Source organism: Siniperca chuatsi, linkage group LG19 (assembly GCF_020085105.1).
Source record: "Siniperca chuatsi isolate FFG_IHB_CAS linkage group LG19, ASM2008510v1, whole genome shotgun sequence".
Classification (NCBI taxonomy): domain Eukaryota; kingdom Metazoa; phylum Chordata; class Actinopteri; order Centrarchiformes; family Sinipercidae; genus Siniperca; species Siniperca chuatsi.
Genome location: NC_058060.1, coordinates 12,442,951 through 12,453,063, shown reverse-complemented (window position 1 = coordinate 12,453,063; position 10,113 = coordinate 12,442,951).

The following is a 10,113-nucleotide window of genomic DNA, read 5'->3' as shown; positions in this document are numbered from 1 at the left end:
ATTTCCTTCTCTACTTGCTTACTTTCCATCTTTACTGTCTTTCACTTCTCTATTTTACATCAGATAAATGCAGATCTGGCACCTGTTATCTCCTGAGCGCTCTCAATATGCCACGCATGTGTTCTGGGGCCAATTTTCAGAAATGTAACTGAAATTTTTCACTGTATGTGAAAAAAAAAAAACATGTGAAGCTGTGATGAGAAGGGCATCAATAACTGTTATATTTTTTCTTCTCAGCATATACCCAGTTGTAGCATGATATGAGTATAGCACTTCCTGACAGCGGCAATGATTCATGCTTTGAAATCTGCAAACAGTACTTGCATATTGCATATTTTTACTCTATACTTTGATATTGCATATTTTTCCTCGATATGTGGGCAGGAGAGAGCAATCATTCTGTGTTTTTATCTTTCATCTTCCCAATATTCTAATGATCTTACACTACTTTCCCTCTTGGGCAATGATGATGATGCATATCAAATTTACAGCCTTGAAGGGATGCAAAAACCAAGTAAATTATCCAGCGCTGTAGAAATCATTTTGCGTGTAAGTCTGTGGGGAGTCAATATCTCAGCAGTAGGCAATGAGCAAACTGTACAATTGCAGAGAGACTAAATAGATGTAACCTCACATGCAGCGATATTGCTCTTTCGAAATGAACCCATGGAATCTCACTCTTGCAAACTCAGTGTCTCTTTTTCTGTATAATTCTCCCCCTCTCTACACTGTTTTTTGTGCACACTTAAACAAACATAAACATTCACTCTCTTTCACTTACTTGTACAGTATTAGCCTGTGCTGCTGCCTTGCTCTTTAACTGGAAAGAATCAATAACGGTGGTGGCTGGCAGGCAGACTTGCAGGCGGGTTGAGGAATTCTGGATGATAAGGCCAAAATGCTCCACACCAGAAGCCTTCAATAATCTTTATTGACCACATGAGAGCAAGACAGCAATGACTTGGCATGGTCATCCTGCCAAAACCTCTCTCATCGATCCTCTCCTTTTCTCCAAAACAAATAATTTAAAAGCTTTTTTTCTTTTTTTACAAGATATGTTTCTGAGAATGCTGACATGTTGATCGAAACTCTTCCATGGGAGGGAGAAGCTGTGTAAAGTTTCTGACTCTTGACATCCAGGTCTGGGGAAAGAAACTGATTTTCAGACTCCCACATTTTATCAATATGTTTCCTGCACTGATGAAGTTCATAAGCTAGTCAGATTGCAAACCAGACAGTCAATCATCCAGCCAGCATGGCAGGTCAAATAAGCAAGTTCTATTATATGTTTTACACCAAGCTCTTGACCTGCATCAGAAGCAGGTCAGTAGTCTTTGTAGAAGAGTTTCCCTCTGTCCAGTGACCTGTGTTGATGATCCTTTCAAGGTCAGAAAATGAGACGGGAGAAAAGTACAATAAATGTTGTACTCTCCACTGGTAACTGTCAAATTCTTCCACTTGTGACCAGCAAACATGACCATGTTATCCAAAAGCCACAGCCGCTGGGATGGAAGACAAAATAAATGTTCACCTTCCTCCATAAATAGTGGCAATGATGTCTGACTCTCTCTACCATCTCATGCAAGAACCTGGCAATTTATTTTCAAATGTATGACAGTGCAAAAAGGTGAAAAGGGCCTAAAAAGAAGCTGATTTATCTAAACTTGCATTGGTTTTCCAGAGTATGCCACACAACCAACATTTTGGGAACTAAATTAATGTGTTAATAACACTCCTTATTTATATATTTTTTAAAATAGTTTTTTATTTCTATTGAATAGACTACGAGCTATTCTTAAAACTTTATCGCAGCTAAGTGTCCAGCAGCCCAGTGACACATCAACAACTCACTGTCCCTGTTAAATTCATCTTAAATAATTTTTAAAGACACTACGTGTTACAGTTTTTCTCCATTGGTTTGGCTCATTTCTTGAAACAGAAATTACATTCTCAAAACTACATGGACAAACCTCTAAACCACTTGGCAATTGTTCACAACAGCTTGAATTTCTCATTCATTTTGCAAATTGCAAATGTCTAAGTACATGTCTCAATGTCTCAGTACATCTTTGCGAATGATTAAGTACAGGTAGCCTACATTTAGCACAATTTCCAAGTGAATAGATCTTGTTGATCTAAACTGATTGTCGATTCTCAGTCTAATGATTGTTTGCTCCAAAACGTGTCAGCGTCATTTCATTGTATAAGTCATCACATGCACAATAGTTTGTTCAATTGTCAAAATTACTCAAGAACATAATACCATGAATACCATATATGAATCCTTGGAACATTTGATGAATTATTACAGCAACTGACAGTCAGGTGAAACTAGGACTTGACTAATGAAGGAGGAGTTTCACATATCTCAGATGACCAATCAAACAGTATATTTAGTTACCTGACAGGTGCTGTCCATGACTGTGAATGCTGCCAAACATGTATGTAAAGAGCTTGACCATGCAGGACCAGTACAGTTTCTGAACATGGAGGCACCTGGCCAAGTAAATGAACAAGGGCAGCTACCTGCTCGAGGAAGAGGAAGAGGAAGGAGAAGAGGATGAGGAGTAAGGGTGCGTGGTGGTGGAAGAGGGGAAAGAGGCAGAGGAGGACGAAGACACCATGCTGTCCCGGATGAAATTCGGGCCACAATTATAGACCATGTCATCAACCATGGCCTCACAATGGCGGAGGCAGGTCGTCGAGTGCAGCCTAATGTGCCTCGCTCTACAGTCTCCTTCATCATCCAAACCTTTCACAGGGAAAACAGGTATGTTGTCAGTCAATGATGGAATTATATGTTGTACAGGACAGGACACTGTGCATAGACCAAGAAATATATTTATTTACACATTTACCTATTCCTATTATGATACTAAAAATGACTAGAAAAACATTGGAGAAAATAAACTATGGAATAGTTTATTTTCTACAGTATTGATGATACAGTTTACAGTAGTATTCCAGTCACTGTGCAGTGATGCATTAGAATTGTGGTAAAGTTACTGTAAGTAAAACAACAATACAATTGTATAGGTAACTCATTCTGTAAGGAATACATAAGGTATACATTACAAATGAAGTGTCCTTTGAATTCTATGTCTAGGATTGGACGACAACCTTGCACGGGTGGCAGAAGAAAACTTCTTAGTGAACAACAAGAACAAGACATCTGTAACATGGTGATGGCAAATAATGCCATCACATTGAGAGAGATCCGCGCTGCAATCCTACAAGACAATGCCATATTCCAAAATGTCAACTCTATAAGCATCTCCATAATAGACCAGATATTGAAAAAGCATGAGATGACAATGAAGCAAATTTACAGGGTACCATTTGAGAGGAACTCTGATAGAGTGAAAGAGCTGCAGTACCAGTATGTACAAGTAAGTCGGTTACTGGTTGTCCATCATTATAATCTTTTTACAATTAAGCAGTGGTTCCCAAACTTTTTCGGCTCCAGTACCCACTTTACCTGATTTGTGTATCTAGGTAATCCAGGTATGAAAGTACTTGACTTATCTGACTTCAACATTTTGCCTAAAAACGGCAGCTTACCGTATGATGCAATTATCATTATAATCCTTATTTTGAAGAATATAACAATATACAATAAGAAAAAGGTGCCTCCCATGTAAATCTATCTAATACTGTGGGTTTTATTGTAACATTTCAGTAAGTCTAGTCATTGATGATTTTCCCCCTCCCCTTTCAGTCAAATACCCCCTGTAGTACCTCTGCATAGGGGTACAAGTACCCCAGGTTTGGAACCACTGGAGTAGTGGCCAGTAGTATATTGAACTTGTGGAAAACATAGAACATTCCTGTGTAATTGTCTGTAACTGTAGTGTATGACGCTTCTGTATGACTGATTTGATGTTTTCTTTATTTACACCATTGTAGAGAATAATGACATTGGAAGGAAACGAGACCCCTCACATCCTTGTGTTTGTGGATGAAGCTGGCCAAGGGCCGAAGACGTGGCCGTAATATTATTGGCCACTGGGCCACGGTGGATGTTCCAGGCCAGCGAGGGGGCAATATAACCATGTGTGCTGCCATATCTGAGAATGGTGTGGCCACTCACATCCCCAATCTTGGCCCATACAATACACAGAAGCTCCTCATCTTCTTGGACCGCCTTCATTTTGATTTGGTCCCTGAAAATGAGAGGTCTCATAGGGCCTCAATTACCACAATATGTTATTGTATGGGACAATGTGAATTTCCACCGTGGCCCGCTCATCAGGGCCTGGTTCATGACTCATCCAAGGATGGTCATGGTTTTCCTACCACCTTACTCTCCTTTCCTCAATCCTATTGAGGAGTTTTTCTCCGCTTGGAGGTGGAGAGTGTATAAGCATAGGGCTCAAGATCAGAGGTCCCTGCTCCATGCAATGGATGCGCGTGTGATGATGGTGATGAGACATCTTCCCACGTTGCATCGCAAGGGAGAATATACGCTGTGATGTGGATGAGAATCTGTGGCCAGACGGACAGCAGCGTGTGGATGGCCAAGAGGGTAAGGATGGTGGCCAGGAGAGGGAGGGTGAGGACAGCAACCAGTAAAGAACCTTTCTTTACAGCACTGTAGGCTGCATATAATTTTCATTGTTTTTTGTTTGTGTGTTTATATTACAGTATATTATGCTGTATACATTTTCTTTTTACTTTTTTCTTTTTTCTTGTGTGAATAAAAATGGTTACAATTTCCTTGGCAGTATGGGTGCAATGTGTGATGTCAAACCTTGGAGGCTACTCTTACCCTAAAATCATATTTCTTTTTTTCAGTTTCATTTACACCATTGTGTTCTGTTAGCTAGACAAAAAAACAGTACAGTAACCATTGTGCCATAGTGACAAAACATCTAAACATTTTGACTTGCAGTGCTTACACAATGCCAAAGGGACGAAGCCTTTTGGGGGAACTGACTGTTTAAATGAGAAGGAAATTTAGTTTTGACACGAGTAAAATGTTTTAGGAGAGGTATGAGCTTTTGCAGGTAAACCATGGTGTTGTGCAGAACCATCCACATTATTTTGACAAAACCACCAAGACTGTTGAGAATGTCTGGTCTGTTTTGAGAAATAAGCTAAAGCAATTGAGAAGGATCTTTGTCATTTCTGTGGCACTGACTCTTTATATGGAAAAGGAATTTAGTTTTGAACCATGAGTGAACAGTTTTGGTAGAGATACGAGCTTTTCCAAGTGAGCTATAGTGTTGTGCTGAACTGTAAGACTGTTTTGCCAAATTATCTTAGAGTTTTGAGAATGTAATTTATAATAATAACAATAAATAATAAAACTTTATTTAGAGAATTTCTGTTTAAAAAATGAGCTAAACCAATGTAGAAAAACTGTAATTTCGCTTTGTTATCTTACTAACATATGTCTAATATATCCTGTGGTAGCAACCCTGGATCTGAATCTGCTAAAGAATCCTTTTGTTGGCATAGTGGTAGCATAAGTGGTTTGGGTACTTGAGCCCATACTTTTGCGTCTGATCCTTGCCAAGTACTTTGCTTTAATACTGCATCACCATTTTCTCATGCTGCCTCTTTTCAGTTAAAAAAAACATGTATTACCTCTATCATGTATTTTGTTTAATTAGTATTATAGGTACAACATGGCTCAAGAGAAAAAGCAATCCATACTCTAAAAGCTGCTTTTTATTTACACGTCCTCAATAGCTATTGATTTTTCTCCTGGTACAGATCATTGTAATTCTTTAGCTGCTGGTGCATCACCTCAGCAGTCAGCCAGTCAGCAATGCAGGCAAGTCTGTCAATCAAGACAGCCAATCTGCCAGCCAACAAAGCATCCCACCTGCAAGCCAGTCAGGCAGCAGTTTATGAATTAGAAAACCAAACAGCCAGCCAGTCTCCCAGTCAGTCAGCCAGCCAGTCAAACATGTTCTTGCATCATTGTTTTCCTAATTAATATCATATTGCGGAGATATAAACAAAAGCATCAGGTGTACTACTGGAGAGAAAACGCTTGCGTATTGTTGCTGTTCTAAATACCTTCAGGGCAAAATCGTGAAACAAATATTAAACTGTTATTGAACATACGGAAACAAGAAATTGTAATGCAGCATACTGCACATTTAACTACTGACTTTTCATTCCCCTTTTTTAATAAACAGGAAGAAAGAAGAGAAAGATAACTAGAAAAGAAAAACGCTTTTGTAACAGTTTGACATATCATGCTAATAACTTCAAAAAGAACACAACTGGCCAATATAGCTGGTATATATATCCTTAGTTTTCTTAGATTTCTACAATTTAAAAAAGAAAAAGGATTTGTCACTTCAGTCACAGTGGTAGCCACCGTTCTCCAATCCAAGTGGAGAGATAGGAATGAAACGTTATAATTTAGAGGTAGGGAGAGAATGCCAGAGAAAAATTAATTGAAAGTTAAATACAGCTTTGTTGTTACTCAAAATATTCATGTTGATATTTGACTTGATCATGTTGAATGATGACCTCTGTCCTTTTGTATGGCTCAGTGTTTTTGTTTTTATTGTTTCTCACAAGAAAATATCCAGATTATTCCCAATGCATCACAGTTCCCCAACACATCCAAGCATTATTGTGTTTCCAGCTCTAAGAATAGGGATAACCATATGTAAACATGTTGTAAACTAGGTCTTATTGGTGAGAACAGCTCAGAATCTGCTTCTAGCAACAGGAGGTGAAATGAGAAATTGAGGAAAAGATATAAACAAGTTGCTTATTATATCCCGAGCCCCTCAAAGTACAGTAAGAAAAACACATCATTAAAGGAATAGTTCATAATGTTGAGCTATAGAGGTTCTGGTAGGGGGATTTGATCACCTACGGACAGAGACAGCCTAGCTGTTCCCCCTTTCAAGTCTTGTTAGGCTAAACTAACTGGCTGCTAGCTTCATATTTACCTGAAAGACATGAGTGGCATCGACCTCATCTCAACTATTGTATTGTAAATTGTATTTTAATAATCCACTTTTCATCTCAATGTTTGTATTACTCTTATCAAATGTTCACACATTTATCTGATATTCAAAATAAACACCAATAGATTTCTGGATTTCTAAAAGACTACAATAATGGGCCCTATCACTATGTTGCAATGCTTCCCAAGTATCCTGTGTTGGAGAAATCATGTAAACCTAAAGCATGCAAAGTCTACTGGCCGGACACAATACTGACCCAGTTCAAAAGCACGTTTGTGTTTAATCCAAATAGTTTTCACAAATTTCTTCAACTGTGTTACAAGAACATTTTTCAAGTTAAGTGAGATGACTTTGACTATTCTCCTAATCTACAAAGTGAAAGAGTTATAATCACATTAAAAGATCACAATATAATGCATGAGCCTTGAGGTCTCATTCAGCCAAATGCACTGTGTCTGTACGAGAGAAACGGAGCTTACGTGTGAGTAAGTGTAACGTGAGAACGTAAGAAGCAGAGGGAATGTGTGTGTAAGTGAGTGTTTTTGTATTTGGGAGATAGAAAGCATACAAGAGAGAAAAAGATGGAGAGCAGAGACTGTGTGTGGTATGCTGAGGGATAAAAGAGCTGCCCCAAGAGACTGCAGAGCAGAGTACAACACACACACACACACACACACACGCAGACACTCTCCAGGAAGATTGCTTGTAGGTTAAATCTAGCCCCAACAGAAGCTCTTGCAGGGTAATCTATTCCACTCTGTGTCTGACAAAAGAAATCCTTTTCTTCCTTCCTTCCTTTCCTTCCTTTGTTCCTTCCTCTCTTAATTTCTTTTTTTCCACTGCCTGGTTGTTCCTTCCCCTCTCTTCATTCCATCTGACTCTGTATTTCAAAATCTCATTAAAAACAAAAATTAAACATTTTGAATATAAAAGAGAACTGTGAAATATACAATAAACCTTGAGACGATCAGCTCTAATAAAAGATCATAAAAGTGACTAACACTATTTAAACAGGGCTAATCTCCCTGGCCTGGTCAAGTCAAAGCCTCCAGGCACTGATGCAAAATTGCAATCACCCATTATCTTCAGTGTATATTTCTGACAACTAATAGAGCTGTAATAAACTCCTGCTCTCCTCCCTTCCCCCCTCCTTACATTCAGGTTTTACTTGCCACACAACAAAGGATGAAAGAATCTAATGAAACAAAAGCCAGATTAAGGAGGGTACAAAAATGCACAAATCTTGGCTGAATCTTTACTCAGATGATTACGTCAAAGTAGTTGTGAAAGTGTGATGTTGTTGACTTTGTTTTTAATCTGCTGTAGAAAAAAATAATTGGTAAATATGCAGTAATATCAAAGGCCAACAATCAAAAGGGTACGACAGGAACTCAATAAAGGATATTGTCTCTTTTCTTTCTACTTTCCAATCTCTCCCTCCTATCTCTGTTTCTCCTAGCCTTTTCGCTGGCCCTGATGCTTGCCTGATTTAGCTGATTTACCTACTTAGTAAGTTCTTACTAAGTTTTCTAACTTATTAGGTAATAAAAATACATAGGACAGTAAATAATAAATACTGACAACAGCAACTCAAACTATAAATTAAAACTAAGTTGCTAAAAGTTATGTATTCTGTATTGATTTGAATATATCCAAAGTACGATGTAAAAGGCAGATCACCTCAACTCAAAATCACACAAAAATCAAAGATCTTTTCTCCTTCACACACCTGTTGTTTCCTTACTGATGTGCCTTTTAATGCTTTTTATTTACAGATTTGACATGGACCTCCAACCAGAATCAGAAACAAATTACCCAAACCAAAAGCAAATTTGAATTACTTTCCCCTACTGATGCAGACAAGAGACTCTCGGGATGAGCATACACATTGAATAAACATCATGAAGACAGTTACTAAACCCAAATAATCCTCCGCTCTTTATAATGATGATAACTGAGTGCTGACTTAATCCAGAGCTCCTATTTATTAAGTCGAACAAGCAGTAACCTTAATATTCTTATGAAACAACTGCAGATTGAAGATTCAAGTGTGTGTAGAGGAGAGAGTGTGGACAGACAGCTGCTTTGTTCCACTGACCGTCCATTTGCTTTTGAGAACAAGCATCTTGTAAAACATCTCTATTGCAGATGTTGGGCAATTAATTGAGGGGGAACAAGGAATTATTCAACATATATTTATGCTATAGTATAGTATGTATTTTGTTATTGTGAATTTGTGCCCCCCCCCATTATCCTGTGTGACTCCCCAGTCGACAGCGTGGAGTCCTTCTGCTTCCTGGGCACCATCATTACCCAGGATCTCAAGTGGCAGCTGACATGGTGCACTTCTACACTGCCATCATTGAGTCCATCCTCACCTCCTCCATCACCATCTGGTACCCTGCTGCCACTGCCAAGGACAAGGGCAGACTGCAGCGTGTCACTCGCTCTGCTGAGAAGATGATTGGCTACAATCTGCCATCCTGGACCTGTACGCTTCCAGGACCCTGAGGCGAGCAGGAAAGATTCCCACTCCCACCACAGACATAAACTTTTTGAAACTCTCCCCTCCGGCAAGAGGCTGCGGTCCATCAAAACCAAAACCTCATGTCACAAGTTTCTACTTGACTGCAGCTGGCCTCTTTAAGGCACTGGACCTCCACTCATACTCTTATCTCTCTCCATGGACACTACTCCATGTCCACTACTCCACTAGTCTCCATGTCTAACTTGAGGATTTACATTAATGTAAATCTTTGTTGCACATATTCTTTATACTTTTGCACACTCCTTGGTCAATATTTTGCACATTCCATCCTCTTTGTTTTATACACTCTACAGCTCAGTTTAAAAGAGATATATTTTACATATTTTTTGATTGTACATTTCTATTTCATATTTAAGATTCTTGACTTGCAGTACTTTTTTCTTTTTCTTTTCTCTTACTGTGTTTATTGTGACCATTATGCAGCAAAATTCCAAGGCAAATTCCTTATATGTTACAAACCTCCTGGCAATAAACCATATTCTGATTCTGATTTAATGAGTGACTTGCTTGCTGAACTCTAAACTAACTAAAATGTGTTGATGTCTGATAAAACATATGCACCTTTTCTTTACTCATCATTACAAACAAAGTGTGCAGACATTGTTTGGCCAGCAAAAAACAGCTGTT